The 18,690-nt window shown below is 39.8% G+C and overlaps 1 long non-coding RNA gene across 1 annotated transcript; it reads right to left on the bottom strand.

Moving 5' to 3' along the window:
- Positions 1-3,501: 3,501 nt before the first annotated feature.
- LOC121854331 lies at positions 3,502-4,544 on the bottom strand. The gene is made up of 2 exons (XR_006086534.1): positions 4,256-4,544; positions 3,502-3,900 (listed from the first exon to the last, which is right to left on the bottom strand). It is a non-coding gene; the product is annotated as an uncharacterized LOC121854331 (long non-coding RNA).
- Between the last annotated feature and the right edge of the window lie 14,146 nt (positions 4,545-18,690).

The following is an 18,690-nucleotide window of genomic DNA, read 5'->3' as shown; positions in this document are numbered from 1 at the left end:
AGGAGATATTTAGTGTTAGAATGTGTAACAGTGTTCCAGATCTTGAGAAATTGCTTGAAAAATACAAGATTTTATTTATTAAAGGACAGGATGGAATAAAGGGTTATGAAGCTCATATCACCAGTGACAAAGATGTTACACCCATAATCCATATATGCTAAGTCCAGACCTGTTCCTTATGCATTGAAAGGTGAGGTTGAGAAGGAATTAGACAGACTTGTGAGTGAGGGAATTATTGTGAAAACAGCCAAGAGCAATTGGGCTGCTCCTATAGTAATTGTACCTAAAGCTGATAAATCTGTTAGACTATGTGGTGATTATAAAGTTACCATTAATCAAGCTGTTGAGGACGAGCAATATCCCTTACCCACATCTCAAGATTTGTTTGCTGCACTAACAGGTGGAACCATTTTCACCAAGTTAGACTTGTCCCAAGCATATGCTCAGGTCTGTGTTGATGCTGAAAGTCAACAGTACCTTACCATCAACACTCATAAAGGATTGAATGAGTTCAAAAGGTTACCTTATGGTGTTAAAAGTGCACCAAAGTTATTTCAGTGCATCATGGACAAAATTCTTGTGGGTCTTCCCAATGTGTTATGTTTTCAGGATGATGTCCCTATTGTTGACAGTAACATCCAAAATCATGTCAAAACCCTAGCCACAATATTCGAAAGATTGCTGGCACACAATGTCAGGCTCAACAAGAGCAAATGTTCATTCCTAGCTAAAGAAGTAACTTATCTTGGCTACAAAGTGAATGCTGAAGGGCTGAGACATAGTAAATTTACCTGCTCCAAAAATGTCAGTGAATTGAAAGCTTTCCTGGGTATGATACAGTATTATTCAAGGTTCTTGAGTGGACTTTCATCAGTTTTAGCCCCTCTGCATGAACTGTTAAAGAAAGGGATTCCATGGAAATGTAACAGTGCAACTCAGAGGTAATTTGAAGATTGTAAATCTGCTCTGTCTAGTACTGATGTTTTGGTCCATTATGATACCAGTAGAACACTAAAGCTTGCTTGTGATGCATCGGGCTATGGATTAGGTGCTGTCATAAGTCACATAATGGATAACGGTGAAGAAAGACCCATTGCATATGCCTCGAGAACTCTTACCCAAAGCGAGAAAAATTATGCACAAATAGAGAAAGAGGCTTTGTCTATCATATTTGGAGTAAAGAAATTGCACCAGTATTTATACGGAAGGAATTTTGTCTTAATAACTGATACCAGGTCCCGATGAGATATTTGCCAGAGTATAAAAGGAATGTAAGGAAGAGCTTAGTATGCCCTTAGCAAAGTTGTTTAACATGTCCTTAAAAACGGGTGTAGTACCAGAATCCTGGAGGATAGCGAATGTAATACCGATTTTCAAGAAGGGAGATAGACCACTTTCCTCTGACTACCGTCCAATCAGTCTAACATCAATTGTAGGCAAATTACTGGAAGCAATCATTTCAAACTATTCGAAATCACCTGGAGAAGCACAAGCTGATCAATGATTCCCAACATGGCTTCACAAGCGGGCTTTCATGTCTAACTAATCTATTAACATTCTTTTCATCTGTTTTCGAATCAGTGGACGAGGGGCACAATTACGATGTGGTATATCTCGACTTTAGCAAAGCCTTCGACAGTCTCCCACGAAAGACTAATAAGAAAAGTGGAGGCTCATGGCATTAAAGGAGATATTCTAAAATGGATTAGGGCGTGGTTACAGGACAGGAAACAGCGAGTGAGCATTAACGGCACAAAATCCGATTGAAGCAACGTCACTAGTGGTGTTCCTCAAGGTTCAGTGCTTGAACCATTATTATTTATTATATACATAAACGACATAGTTATCGGCGTAGACAGCAACATAAGTAAATTTGCTGATGACACTAAAATAGGGCGTGTAATTAAATCTGACGAGGACTCTGCAAAACTACAGGAAGATCTAAAAAAATTTCGAATGGTCTGAAAAATGGCAAATGAAATTCAATGTGGACAAATGTAAAGTACTCAGTGTAGGAGATGTAAACAGGGAAACCAGATACCAGATGAACAACGATGTTATTGAGAAATCCGACTGGGAGAAAGATTTAGGAGTAATGATAAGTAGGAATCTTAAGCCAAGTAAACAATGTGTATTTGCTCGAAACAAGGCTAATAAAGTACTTGGGGTTCATACAAAAGAGTGTTAGTTACAAGACTAGCAAGGTCATCCTAAAACTATATCTTGCGCTTGTGAGACCTCACTTGGATTATGCAGTTCAATTGTGGTCACCGTATTACATAATGGATATAGAATCCTTGGAAAGAATTCAAGGGAGAATGACAAGACTAATCCCGGGCATTAGGAACCTTGAGTACAGAGACAGGTTAAAGCATCATAATTTGCACTCCCTCGAGAGATGTAGAGTGAGGGGCGATATGATAGAGGTGTATAAATGGAAGTCAGGGCTAAACAAAGGGGACGTTACAAAGGTACTCAAACTATCCAACCAGGAGCGAACTCGTAACAATGGTTTTAAATTAGATAAATTTAGATTCAGGAGCGAAATAGGTAAACATTGGTTTGGAAATAGAGTAGTTGACGAGTGGAGCAAGTTACCAAATATCATCATTAACTCGAATACGCTGGATAGCTTCAAACATAGGTTGGATGGATATATAAGCGATAGGGGTTGGGTGTAAACGGGATTGCCCAGTATGGGCCAATAGGCCCGCTGCAGTTTCCTCCATTTTTATGTTCGTATGAGGCTGTATGGTTGATGTTGTGTGACTGTGTAGTAACTGTAGTGACTGTAGTCACTGTATGGTGCAGTGTCTGACTGTTGTTCAATTAAATTTCCAATTTCAATATTTATTCCTTGATAGAGGAAACGGGATCCTAGTGCTGTCACTAGGTACCCCTGTACAATAATACCAGAAGCATCTGGCAAGTGACACAAGGAAATATAAATATTATAAAGGTGCTTACTAAAGCCTAAGGAAGGAAGGATATTCCTTCAACACATCATCAATATTATTTACATAATATCTGGCCAGTACGGGGAGGATCATCGTGTCTCCGTCAGCGGGTCGTGGAGTGGTGGTCCAGCAGGCGTCACGGAAGCGTTGTGTGTGGGGACATCTTCGGAGGTAGTGGACAAGGGTGCGGCAAAAGGGGGCCTCATGTTAAAAAGTTTGGGAACCACTGTACTAGGTGGATTCCTGACTGGTGGCCTGGGAGCTATTATGTTGTAATTTTGAACAGGTGACTTCGGTGGTAAGGTAGGGAGCTGCCAATTTTCAAATTAACCCACAGTTGTGAGTACTTGGTTGTCTATTCTCAAAGGCTCTAATATAATGGTTCTAGCTTAACTAGTAAATTTCGAATGAAATTTAATGTGGCTTACTTCAGCATTTCACAATATTATGGGGAAATTGGTATAAGAACTGCACTATGTGTGTTTTTCATCCACACCAAATAGTATCTTAGGAATTTGTGAGAATCTAGTACAAATTTGAGGGAGAATCTTGGAATATTTTATGATAAAATAGGTATAAAATATTCAATACGTTCGTGTACAATCTTCTTGTGCTATCTTGGGTTACTGCTTGAATGTTTTGTGGTAGCCACTGTTGTTGTATACGTCGACTGTATCTACGAGAATGAGTGAGTGCTGGTGTGTTAATTTCAATGTAGTGGTGAGAATTGGTGCATCCAACTGCCGACTTCACGAGTGCATGGTGCCTTCTAGTGTCTCCCTCGTCGCCTGTCCCTGAACATGCACCGCATATTTGGCACACATGTGTTAAGGTGGCGATTGAAGATATAACATCTCCGGCAGGATATTGATAAGCCCAAGATGTTATATGGTGAAGCGTCAACCACTCTGCTAGCGTCGCTCTCACTTCTTACTCCGTTTGGCTGTCAATGATAATAATAATAATAATAATAATAGTAATAATAATAATAATAATAATAATAATAATAATAATAATAATAATAATAATAATAATAATAATAATAATAACAACAATAATAATAATAATAATAATAATGTATAAAAAAGAATAGTAATACTGCAGTACGTAATTTGTCACAGAATTCATCTGCTGCAACATTTAGTATTACATAAATTATTATAACCTAATGAGTATATAAACTGGTATAATCTATTAAGTGCATGCATTATTGTAATCTGAAGTAAGTAATTTGTATAACCGAATAAATACATAGATCAGTAAAGTTAAGTGTAAAGCGAGGTGACCTCGTGACTTACCAAGGCTTGTGCAGTCACGTTGAGGCTGAGCACCAGCAAACAGCAGACCAGGGCAGAGCACTTCATGTTAGTGTAACTGATAAGCGGCCTTGTCTGTTGACGACGGTAGTACAGTATACTATTTGGGGCAGTCAAACGTGGCAGAGGGAAGTTATTTGTGTCAGGTAGTTGTGAAGACACTAGTGGGTTGTTGCAGGGACAAGGCCTGTTGCTTGAGCCAGAAGCCTGAGCTTGGTGCTTGTTGCAAGTGGCTGAGGGAAGACTGGCTTACTGATGAGCTGCAGCGGGCATATATTGGCGAGGGGTGCCAGGCAGGGTTACTGGGGAATTCCACTGTGTTGTCATCTGAGTTTAACATCACACAGTTTGTTTCGGATCGCACGAATATTAAGCACACCCACTTTTAATAGACTCAGGGAGGGCACTACAAGTTGTTTGAACAAGTAAAGTCGTTCTAATTTTTATTTTTTTATTGGGAAGTCATCATGGGGCAATCTTTATTTAATGCAAAATGTTTGATTGACTCGGCTGGTACTACAAGAGTGGACAATTTGCACAGCAGGGTGAGGTATTATTTGAGCATGGCCTACACTCATAACTGCCTGCACAGAAGGCACAAACTGGAGAACCAGGCTTCCTGGGAGAACCTGAAGCAAGGTTTTGGCAGTCGTAAGCAATATATATATATATATATATATATATATATATATATATATATATATATATATATATATATATATATATATATATATATATATATATATATATATATATATATATATATATATATATATATATATATATATATATATATATATATATATATATATATATATATATATATACTTTGGAAAGCGAAACGTATAAAGGAGAGTAAAACCAGTTTTTTACAGCTGACATTTGGTTTTATCTTTTTCTTGCACGTGTATTTTTTGGGGGGAATTAGTAGTTATCTGAGACAATGATAAAAAGTGTGTGGGGGGCGCACCCCCAATAAATATGGCTAGGGTGTGTGGTAGTGGTGTGCAGCGAGCTACACACACACACACACTATCAAATATGTTTGTCAAACATGATGTTTGATCAAGCATCATACATCGCCACACACGTGACAGATCTCCCAAGCGGCTAATGAGCCGATCAGTGGTGAAGAGGATAAAAGAAAAAAGAAAAAAAAGAATGATCAAACTTCAGTTGGTGTCTGGTACGCTTCGCCTCAACAATGGGTGACAGCATGATTAAGGAGGCAGCCTGTATTGCTATTATACTTGCTCTTGAAACAGAGACTTCAAAGAAACAACGAAAAAGAAAATTATGGATGAAGGAATGGCACAGAAAAAGACCCAAGTTCTCTCACGACGCCCTATTAAAGGAACCAGTGGCATCATCTCAAGATTATAAGAATTTTTTGAGAATGGAGAATGAAACTTTCGTTGAACTGTTGGAGAAAGTGACGCTATACATAAAAAAAGAGGACACAATCTTGAGAGATGCCATACCAGCAAAACTCTATAGTACACTGCGGTTCCTAGCAACGGGCCAGTCTTTTGAGGACTTTAAAGTTTACAACTGCCATTTCTGCTCGGAGTCTTGGTTACATCCTAATGGAGACATGTAGTGCCATAAGAAAGGTGCTAAAAAATAACTTCAAGGTCGCAGTAGGCTTTGGTAGCAGTAGGGATGATTTCTTTCATCTTTTCCACTAATTTCCCATCACATTCTTGTTGAAGAGATCTATTTTTATAATCTTCACTTTTTATATGCCAAAATGGTGGAAACTGCTTATAAAGTTCAATAAACTCATGGGAGTCTCACGTGCGCTCCCCATTGTTACTGCTACTCGATTGAGTATGTGATCATACATTGCCTCACACTATCCAACATGTTTGACAAACGTCATGTTGGAAGAGAAAATATAAAACTTGTTTAATCTTCTTCAAACACGCTGGTCATACCTTCAAACTCACCCACACACTCAAATTGTATGATCAAACACCATGTCCCCCCCACCAAAAAAAAAAAAATCCGAAAAAGTGCCTCATCTATTTTATTTATTAATTTCTTGTACAGTTCGTCCATCTTTGTTTTAAACAAAATTCCATGTTACAAAATTGACCCAAAATTTTTTAATCCAATTCAGTAAAAAATGTAAGATGTGAACTATTGACCTTTATGCTGCCGGAAAACAAGTTAGCCCACGCGACCTTGTGAGTCATGCGTACCCAGCTCAGCTTCACTAAATTCGTACTTAGTAATAAACGATACTCTGATTCCTGTTTGCTTACTTCCAGCAACTGGTGCGTACCAGCGGGAATGATATTGGCAACCGATTGGCGTCCATTTGTGTCTTTCCATTCAATATGAAATTAAATTTAGGACTGGGCATATGAGAATTTCATAATTTGAAAATTAAGAGAGGGTACAACTATATAATTATATAAGTACATCTTTATCATTATCAAAGCTAAATTCACATTTTTACCTAGTATGTACAGGAGGATAATGCTGTGCGTTATATTTAGACGGGCGACCACATGCTGTCTTATGAACATATTTCGTGAAATATACTGTAAATTTATTTATTAAAGCTCTGATGTTAATCTTATTCGTCATCTTGGTAAATATTTAATATTTTCAGCTTTTTTTTCGTTTTTATGAAGATCTCATTTCGTTTAACGTTTTAAGTAAATCAGTAGCAAACAGATTAAAGCAGTTGAGGATTTATCTCAACCTTCTAAGTCAGTCATCTTACTGGAAACTCCCACACGTCCTTGCTTAAATACTTCTGGAAGATCCAAATCATTAACACTGATGCGCAGTATTATGCTGGGAATCCCATTGCAGTGCAGTTACCAACTCTGGTGCGTATGTGTAAAACGAGATGTCTGCACTGTATGCACAAGTTAACGGGTTGTGAAGCGTGTACCTGTAGTTGTTTATGTTTGTTTATTTGATGACCTAAGTTATCAATTCAATTTCAATTTCAATTGTTTATTCCTTGATAGAGGAAGCGGGATCCTAGTGCTGTCACTAGGTACCCTTGTACAATGACACCAGAAGCATCTGGCAAGTGTGACAAGTATATACAGTATAAATATTATAAAGGGGCTTACTAAAGCCTAAAGAAGGAAGGATATTCCTTTAACACATAATCAATATTATTTACAAAATATCTGGCCAGTATGGGGAGGATCATCGTGTCTCCGTCAGGGGGTCGTGGAGTGGTGGCCCAGCAGGCGTCACGGAAGCGTTGTGTGTGGGGACATCTTAGGAGATAGTGGATAAGGGTGCGGCTGTCGGGTCTTCTGCATAATGCACAAAAGCATTGCTCAGGGGATGCGGGGATACCAATCTCCCAAGCAAAGTCATACCCAATGATGATACGGGCAGCAATCACGTCCCCTTTCCCGTAGACGTACGAGAGGCCTAAGTTATCTCACTCCTCTTACCTTTTGTAATAACGACTTAATTTATTTTAAAGTTATCAAAAGTTTTGCAATACAATAGTATTTATAGGAAACAGTACTGGAAAATCTGTATTGGTTGTTGAAAATGCAGATGGGAATGAAACAATTATTTAACTTCTATTCATATACACTGTATGTTTCAGTTTATTGTTTCAAGGCGTTGGCTTGCTACCCGCAAGAAACACCCATATTTTGATGTGCAATGGTATTTTCTGTGTCAATGTTGTACTTTCTGTTATTGCGTTTCTAAATCATGTAAAGAAAAATAAAATATAAAATAAATGCTATACCAAGCATTGGCAGGAGTCACCTAAATATTTTTTTATATTATTATTTTTTTTTTACAGGAATTAGCCTGTAGTGGATCTCTCCCCCTACAACTGCGTATCCGCATTCCAATGAGACATTATCCTAGCAATCAGCGAGCTGCTCAGGGAGTGGGGGTCACCAGCTGCTACGTCTACCCTAGCAACGGAGTCAAGAAACCGGCGAGTTCCCACGGGTTTATTTCCGGCTGCTGTGTATTTGGGGATTACTGGCGAGAGACGTGTATGGAAAGACACGAAGAAGATGGATTGGGGAGAGAAGCAAATGAAGGAAGGCAGCAGGGAAAGGAAGGTTAATGGAGAACAGATAAAGATAACGGAAGACCATTTATGGTGAGTAAGAACTTTCAGCTTCTGCTTAAAAAAAATAAAATAAAAAATAAAAAAAAATAAAAATAAATAAATAAATAAATAAATAAATAAATAAATAAATAAATAAATAAATAAATAAATAAATAAATATATATATATATATATATATATATATATATATATATATATATATATATATATATATATATATATATATATATATATATATATATATATCCCACTCTTCCCGCCTGCCTGTATTTGCAGTCCCCCCCACCCTCATAACAATTTTTGTATTTGCAATTTACAGTTCCCCAGAATGCATTTTCAGTGTATCCCCACCGTTTCTAGTGACTTCCTCTTCCTCTCCCTGCATTTTTAGCTGCAGTATGTTCAATGTACTCGTATGTGTCTTTTGTTATAAATTTTCAGTGACCCCTTCTCACGAATTTCAGTGTTAAGTTATTTAGGTGTCTTAAATACTTGCACACCTTATATTTAAAATTATTCCTAGGGATATCAGTGTCTGCATCATCTTCCTGCTGCATCGTTTTTATTCTCTGCCTTCCTCCACCAAAAACCATAGGGAATAAATGTGAGGGAAAATTTGGTTCGGACAAAAAAGCAAGGAAAATTAGGAACATTTTATTATAAAAAAAATATTAATAAGTCAAAATATTCTACATACGTTAGTGTACTTTCTTCTTTAGTAAATTTAGTTACCTTGTGTTAGTAAGGCGCATGGACCAGACGGAATACCCCCTCGTGTTCTGGGGGAGTGTGCTGAAATTCTGGCCCCTGTGTGAGGGCGCGTGTTTCCCACACCTTTACACCACCCTCATCTTACTTACTTCTCTTAGTTCTTACTCTTACTCAGTTCTGTCACCTATTCTTTTGGTAGCATGGACATTCTTTTGGTAGCATGGTCATTCTTTTGGTAGCATGGTCATTCTTTTGGTAGCATGGTCGAGGGTCTATGCACATGGGTATGGTAATTCTGGTATCAAGTCACTTGGACGGAAATAAAGGTAAAATACTGTGGGAGAAATAAATACACCAAAAGTACTCTAAAAACAAATTTATTAATATGAAATCAAAGGGGAAAAGATATATTATTAATCAAGTAACTACCAGGCTCAACTCCTGGGCTTATGACAGACTCAGTACTTTCTTCTTTACTTATTTTCTTATTTACTTACTTTCTTATTTCTTTACTCAACAGTAATTACTCAGATCTTACACTCTTACTGCACACAACATTACTGGTGTTACATTACATGGCATAATAGGACCAGTTCCTTGGCCCTACTCACAATACATAGTACATGTCACTCATTGTAGATTACTTTACTCAACATACTCGTTAATACTGACACTAGCATATACAGGGGTCCACTACCCAACATGGGATAATTATTTCCAACTAATTATCCCTAACATACATGTTACAACCCTCTCTGTGGACATATACTTCCAAGGAGTAACCCAGGGTAGAACACTGGGGCTCAAGACCGTTGTTGTGGTCGGTAGTAGCCAGACACATGGCGAGTCTGGGGTCTGGCCCAACGAGGCAGTGAAGCACATTAATCAGGCCGCATCGGTGCCATCGTTTCATATATGATCCCTGCTGGGTTTCTACTACATCCGGGGCCGTTGTTGAACGATGCAAGAATCACAATGGGATCTGGAGAAACATTGGAGCAGCGTCAGGGAACGGACTGGGAAGCATGACAACTCAAACAACTCTCTTGTCTAGACGACAAACGTATTTACGTTATATTACTTCTTACACTGGGTGAATGACAATTCAACTGTTAAATCATGAACACTGATGAACACTGGTATTCACTACAATTGACTGAATTATTGAATGGCTACACATAAACATACCTGGAGAAACATTGGAGCAGCGTCAGGGAACGGTCTCGGTCGGTCGGTGATACGGAGAGAAGAGAGCATTTGCTCTGAGGGTGCAAGAAGGGTACAGTACAAGGTAAAGTTCTCCCTGCCTCATCTTGGGTATATATACCCCTGAGTTGCCAGTGATCGCTACTCACGCAATGACAATAATCACAAACAAACTAACTGTTACTCATTCAAAGATGACCCTCAGTTGACAAAGGTCTGGCGAATTACTTGAGTTGATTTACACAGACTAATTCAAGATTGAGCTTCCCAGGAGAAAGTGGAATAACAAAGCATTGATAACTGTCTTCACAAAGGCGGGACTCTGGGAGGGAACACAAGTGTTGCGTCTATGGGGAAAAAACACGTCTTCTCAGGGGTCGCTAACTCACTCATGTTTTGCTGTCGTGGAGTTTAATAAGAATCATTAGTTAAATAGATCAGCAGTCAACGTGACGACACCAGTGCCTGCTCGCCTCTTTCGCCTTTGCCTCAAAACCCAAACTTTTCCTTCTTCTTGGAAACATGCCTCGGTTCAGCCCATCCCGAAGAAGGGTAACCATTCCAATCCCTCTAACTATCGCCCCATTGCCCTCACTTCATCCCTTTCTAAGATTTTCGAAACTATCCTAAACTCTTATTTCCTCCGTCACCTTGAACGCCTTTCTCTTTTGTCGGATCACCAGTATGGCTTTCGCCAGACGAGATCTACTGGTGATGTTCTCTCTCACTGCACCCATCTTTGGTCATCCTCTCTTAGGAATTATGGGGAAACTTTCGTCGTGGTCCTTAACATCTCCAAAGTATATGACAGGGTATGGCACAAGTCTATGCTTTCTAAACTTCCCTCCCATGGTTTCTCTCCCCCACTCTGTTCTCTAATTTCTAGCTTCCTTGAGAACTGATCCATGGCAGTTGTTGTCGAGGGATCGATCTCTCGCTCTTTCTCTACCAATAGTGGTGTCCCACAAGGTTCTGTTCTTTCACCTACTCTCTTCCTTCTTTTTATCAATGGTTTACTTCACACTACGACTAATTCTATCCATTCTTACGCTGATGATTCTACTCTTCACTCTTCTTCACATTTTTCCCTTCCCCCTAATTCTCAAACTAAGTCTGTTTCTTCTTCGCAATGTTGCTTCATTCTCTCTCTTTTACAGGTACTTTGGTACTTTAACGGGCATGTTCGGTGGATTTGGCATCCTGTGTACTTTCGGCAAGACCGTGGGCTCGTAACACTCTTCTTACTTTTACTTTTTTACTTTTATCCTCTTCGCCACTGATCGGCTTGTTAGCCGCTTGGGCGATCGGTCACGACTCTTTTCCTTTATATTCTTCACCAAAAGGTCGGCTCGCTAGCCGCCCGGGCGATCGGTCACGTCTCTGTCACGCACTGTTGGCAAATACTGGGCATGCACCGGCTCCTGAATGTACCTGAACCCGCTCCAGTGTTGGTCAAGTCTTCTCTTGAAAGAGCTCACACTCGGTACCGTCACAACACTTTCTGGTAGATTGTTCCAAGAGTTTACAACCCTCACTCCGAAAAAGTTTGCCCTCACGGTTTTCCGGACTTGCGGCTTCTTCAATCTTGAGCTGTGACCCCTTGTGGGGCGAGCGTCCGCCAGCTCCAAGTAAGGACACTCAACTGAGTAGTGCCCCCTGAGATGCTTATAAACCTCAACTAGGTCCCCCCTTGCCCGTCTGTAGTATAAGCTAGGCAAGTTCAGGCGCTCCAATCTCGCAGGGTAGCTGAGATGCCGAAGTGCAGGCACCAGCTTGGTGGCCCTCCTTTGAACATTTTCAACCAACTGACAGTCCCTAGCATATCTCGGGGACCAGATGGGGTGACAGTACTCCAGATGGGGAAGCACTTCACTCCTGAAGATCGTCACGAGGGACGGACCGTCTAGATATCTGAACGACCTTCTTATAAGACCCAATAATTTATTTGCCTGATTTACCTTCTTCTCACAATGGCCCGAGAACTTCAGCTCATTGTCAACATACACACCTAGGTCCTTCTCACACACAGTCTCAACTAGTACATTTTCTTCATCCCGTTGGGACATATGGTACGCCTCCTTACCGTTGGTACGCCCCAGGTGCATCCTCTTACACTTCGTGACATTGAATCTGCGGTGCCCACCGTTTATGTGTGGATATCGGTCACACTAGAATAACCCTTTATAGTACATCTTCTTTCTTCACACAGCCAAACTGTGGAATACTCTGCCTTCTTCTGTGTTTCCATACTCTTAAAATCTGTCTCACTTCAAAAAGCTGGTTTTCCGGCACCTTGGTGGTGAAGATTAATAGTCTTTTTCTCTTCTATTTTTAATTTCTTTTTCGCTTATTTTTCACCTCCTAGGCCCCGCTGTGGGTTAGACCTGTGCCCAGGTGGACTATTCCCTGTATAAAATGAAAAAAGAAAAAAAGAAAAAAAAACGAATAACACAACTTGAATGTTTTATGTGACGGCAACTGTGTTCGTTTACTGTATCTTCAAGGATGTGTGAGGAATGGCGTGTTACTTTCAATGTCTTATTTTCGTGTAGTGGTGATAATTGGAGCATCCAACTATCGACCTCATGAGTGCATGGTGCGTTCTAGTGAATCCATTGTCGCATGTTCCTGAGTATGCATCGAATATTCGGTACACATTTGTTGGCACGGTGATTCAGGACGAAACACCTCTGGCAGGGTATGAAGTCCAAGATACCTCGATTGTGTGACTGTCGAGAACAAAAACTAGTGTTAATGAACTACATAATAATAATAATAATAATAATAATAATAATAATAATAATAATAATAATAATAATAATAATACCAAGGTAATAGGAGTAATAAAAATATGTTACTACTAGTAATAGTAGGCTAACAATACTACCTCTATTGCTACTATTACTACTAGATATAGGACTTTACAATACCAATAACTGGTTAATTTGTAGCAGATTACATTTGTTGTCACATTTAAGCTGACTATAATTAGATATAAATTAGTATTATTAGTGAGTACATGAGTTAGTATAATCTGAAGAGTAGATAAATTAATATAATCAACTGAGTACACGAACCAATATAATCTAGAATCGATATTATTTAAATTACCCATTTAGTTTAATGTAGTGAGTACATTGATTAGTAAAGTGAGGTGACTCCGTGACTTACCAAGGCTTGTGCAGTCACGTTGAGGCTAAGCACCAGCAAACAGCAGACCAGGGCAGAGCTCTTCATGTTAGCGCACCTTAGATAGCGGATGCCGTTGCTGTTGAATGAATGGACACAGCAATATCATACGTTGTTGTCTTGCAAATTGTCGGCTGAATGTCTATTTATTGCAACTTGCTGCGATTAACTGTAGGGCATTTAAACGTGACAGATTTGTGTCAGGTAGTTGTAAAGACATAGGTGACCTGTTGCAGAGTCAAGGCCTGTTACATGGGCCAGAAGCCTGGGCGTGGTGGTTGTTGCAAATGGCTGAGGGGAGACTGCGTGGCTCACTGATGAGCTGCTGCTGCAGCTGCAGCAGACATACGTATATTGGCGAGGGGTGCCAGGCAGGGTTACTGGGGAATTCCACTGTGTTGCCATCTGGGTTTAACCAGGGGCCCAACAAGGAAGAACTCAAATCCTCCTTAATCGTATGTTATCTCTATCAAAGTATGAAATAAAGTGGATACAGTGCTCGTCTCCTGTTCCTTGGGTCGATGGTTCGACCTCGGGCACTTCCAGATCGCCCATCTGCAAACGAACCATCATTCCTATGGGGACTTACTTTTACTTTCAACCTTATCCAGACCTTTGTACTACTCATATTAGGTAGTAGGCAGCTATCAAACAGGTAGGTACTACAGCCTGGGAAGAAGATATTGTAAGCATAAAGTTCGTCCTTAAAAAATTTAACACTTCAATTAACTCCTGCTCTAGGCTTAATACTGTATAGTACATTCAGAATTTCTTCTACAATAAGTTTACGACACACCATGAAACAACAAGAGAAAAATGGTGTTTTGTGTACCATATTTTGAGTAAACCTAAAAAAACCTAGTCCATCACTGTCCACCGCGAGAGCTCCTTTGCAGATCGTATCCCTTCTATTGGTGTTTGTCGCTGATCTCTTAATACTCTCTTTGTTGGCATTGTAGCCTGTCTTCGTTGTCGAGATACCTCTCTATCAGTTGCAAGTATACCATTATCAACTGTTAACAAGTCCAGAACAAATAGAAACAAGGTCCGTGTGATGAACAGAAATGTGTATAAATAACAACACACATATTTTATTTTGTATCTTTTTTAAGTAAAGCAGCTCATTGGCATTATTTTCATATTTACAAAATGCTGAACCACATTTAGAGCTTATGTATACTGTATACAGGTTAGGGTGTGACCGTTGCCCTCCAAAAATGAAAAAATGGTCCTACAATGCTGTTCAAAGTTTTAGTGTTGTGTATTTATCTAGGAAACACCCCTGTAAATTTTCTTGGAGATCGGTGCATGTTTGAGCTAGCACCGTCGGCTTTACAAAATAACAAGGAATATTATTATCTAATGAACAAATTTAGTGGAATTTCTTTTATTAGACTTATAAGATATACTAACACCAAGCAAATGATCGATCATATCAATCTTAATACCCCTAAAACAATATTATAGATTGGTACGAAATACAATAATCCCAATAATTGTATTTTTTGGTTCAAGACCCATTTCTCTTAACTGGCGTACAATGAAAAAAAGAAATACTACTAGTTGCAGGTATGTTGGCTCTTATCAATCATCTCATTACCACCTCAGAGTTAGGTACCCATGTGCCAAGTTAGTATTATGCTGGGATTATAATGAAATTGACACCACTGATATTCAGGACCAGCTGTCACTATCACAAGTTGTAAACTTCCCCACACACGGTCAAAATACCCTTGACCTTATCTTAACTGACTTAACGGACCAGTACCAACCACCTCAACCAATGCCTCCTATCGGGTGGAGCACACACTTATCAGTGCTCTGGTCCCCAGCTGCCACTACCACGCAAGAACAGAGACCCTACATCAAGACCTACAGGCCGATTACTGACTCTGCAGTGCGCCTCTTCGGGCAGTGGATAGTTCACCATCCCTGGACTGAAGTACTTAGCGTGGATGACGTGGAAACCAAATGGAAAAATTATACCAACACCACCACGGAAGCTCACCACCACTTCTTCCCCGAGAAGTCCGTCAGATCTAACCCAGCTGACTTGCCCTGGATCACACCTCGGATCAAAAGATTTATGCAACAGAGAGACAGAGCCTTTTATCTCAAGGACCACATCCGCTACAGGTCCCTTCGCAACCGAGTCATCGGCGAAATACGTACTGCAAAGATGTCTCACTACCCAACCAAATTGCAACACCTGAAGCAGACCAACATCAGTCAATGGCATGGTAAGCTTAAAGAACTCTGTGGACTAAACAGTAAGACACACTCCCTCCCCTTCCTTAGCCACCTCACTAATATTGACGCAGCTGAGCAATCAAATAACCATTTCGCTACTATATGCCAGACGCTCCCCCGGCTTGACACAACCACTCTCCCAGCTTACCTACCAGCCCCCTTTCCCACTGACTTAGTAGAAGAATTTGAAGTAGCAAAACGCCTGGACAAACTAAAGTTAAAATGCTCTACCACCCCCATTGACTTACCAATGAAACTCTTCAAGGAGTTCTCCCTGGAGCTTGCTAAACCCCTATGCTCCATCATCAATGCTTCTCTCAGTCAAGCCAGATGCCCAGCTGACTGGAAGACCTCTTATGTATCACCAGTGCCCAAGTCAACCAGCCCACAATCCTTAAATCAGCTACGACCCATTTCAATCACCCCAATACCCAGCCTAATCTGTGAAAGTTTTGTGTTCGACTGGGCTTATGCTGATAATGCAGGAGTCGTAGACCCTCAGCAGTTTGGCAATATGAAAACTTCCTCCACCACTCACTGTTCTGTCAGCCTTTTCGATTACATATATCGCCATCTCGAGAAACGAAAAACGTCTGCAGCTGTCGCCAAGCTGTACGCTTCCGAGGGGCTGTCTCCACCTTTCAGTCACTCACCTGTGGCGTTCCCCAAGGCACCAAGATGGAACCACTCTGCTTCCCTATGCTTATCAATGATGCCCTAAGAGAAACCCCTGCTCGCTGGAAATATGTCGACGACTCCACTATTGGGATCAGCGTCAACAATTCTGCTCCCGACTACAGTATACCGCCCTGGGCCACCATCAACCACGTCACCATCAACCATACCAAGACCATGGTTATGCACATCAACCTCTCCTCCGACATTGTCCCACCCCCTTCCATTACCTTAGGTCCCAACACACTCCAGGTTGTAGATTCCACTAAGCTCCTCGGCGTCACCTCCTCCTCCGACTCAAGTCCCTCGGAGTTCCTGCATCCGAGCTCCTCAGTGTTTACTCAACATTCATACTTCCCAAGCTCACCTATGCCTCCCCCACCTGGTCGTCCTCCCTAAATGCCACACAACGTAAACACATAGAAAAAGTGCAAACGAGGGCATGCAAGATTATTCTCTCCCCTTCCTACTCCACATATCAAGAAGCGCCCAACACACTGACCCTTTCGACTCTCACTGACCATCACCACGACCTCATCTGCAAATTTGGTGAGAAGCTTCTGCACCATCCTCGACACCGGCTCCTACTACCACCTAAGATCCCTAACCCGAGAATTGCTGTTCGACACCACAACGGCATCCAGCCCATACGTGCACGAACTGATCGCTATAAGAACAGCCCAGTTCCAACCATTGTAAAAATTATCAATAACTTGTAATAAACCAGTGTATTCACTCCCAGTAAATCCTACTTCTTGCACTGTCACTATGTTGAAATGCCCTGTAGTTTGAGCTTTTCCCCATCTAGTTATTGTATATCTTATTTGTATCACTACTGTTACTTGTATATTATTTGTAAATCGAAACCCATTCCCCAATTATGTAACTGTATATTTTCAGCCTTCTGGCTGCTATGCTCTTTCAATAGACCGTTAATTATTATTATTATTATTACTCTTGAATGAAATAAATTTAACAAGAAAAATATCTCAATCTGCGCTCTCATTACTAAATAATTCCTGATATTAATGTGCAGTGGATATTGGATTAGATTTTTTTTATGGCTAATAATTTATTGTAAATATAATAAGATATATGTGTTGATTTTCAGTACTAAATAAAAGACAAGTAAATAAAATGGTTGAGAAACAATTGACTGTGTTGCAAACTACAATAAGATTAATGGAATAATTGAGATACTTATATTATTAAAGTCATGGCTATTTAATAATATACTAACAGAGTTACCGTGCTATTGAGAAATTAGATGGAAAACTAAAGAGTCGTGCTTTCCCTTTACCAAGCCGTTGAAGGGATGACCATAAAACTTTGAATGAGGATGCTATAAGGGTAACTAGAGTAAAAATCTAAACGGTGCTACAATGTCGTAACCGGGCATATTATGTTAAAACTAAACGGTTTATAGTAGATATTGACTTTTGCATGTGGTACAAATTGCCAAGATATAAATATTCAAGCGAAGAAATGCTGACGTAAGAATCCATACGGAAAAATATTTTAGTTTGGTCGATATCTCGGGGAAGCATGAGGGTCAACGGACCTCACTGGAGAGAAAGTAGTGCCCTAGTTCTTTCTCATTTTCTATGAAAATATAAATCCTTGAACCTAGTTCAGTGTGTGGGAAACGACAATCAGTTAAGAGGTATGAGTCGAGATTATCAGCACACATATGTCTGCCTACTTATGAATGTCTTTTAATATACAGCAGTTTCCCCGTTACATTACCAATTTTTTCTCCCACGAAGCCCTTGCCGGGAGAGGCTGGTGGGGTACAACAAACGCGGTGATGCCAGACGTACGAGTAATTGATTTGAATTATCCATCGGATTCTTCAGATTTTTCAAAATTATTTTGCTAACAACTATCAAAAATTTAGGTTAGGCGCGGATTTATCAGCACTGTGTGATTCATATTTGCGATTTTTGTGCCAAATAAACCGGTTTGATTTCACTATTGGACTTCATGTGATTTGTTAAGAATGCAGAAGTCATCCTTAGGTAAATTATGGTATTTTTAATTGAAAGTATATAACTAAAAAATATTATCAAGTGTGTTCAATCTGTATTAATTATACATGACGTAATATTCAGAGAATTTATTTTCTCCGCAGATAAATAATCAATTAGATTACTAGATGTTCCATAATAAAGCGGCTGTCCATCAATATTTTACTACATATTTTTCGAGTAAAAAAAAATATTTACATAATCAATCTTGAGTGATGTACAAAATGTTTCCTCCTTTATGTTTGGCGCCATAATTAAAACTGTGTCGTGATTGGGTAGAG

Source organism: Homarus americanus, unplaced genomic scaffold (genome assembly GCF_018991925.1).
Source record: "Homarus americanus isolate GMGI-L3 unplaced genomic scaffold, GMGI_Hamer_2.0 scaffold54443, whole genome shotgun sequence".
In the NCBI taxonomy this organism is placed as follows: Eukaryota; Metazoa; Arthropoda; class Malacostraca; order Decapoda; family Nephropidae; genus Homarus; species Homarus americanus.
Note: the sequence above shows the minus strand (reverse complement) of the source record. Positions and strands in the feature narration are given on the sequence as shown.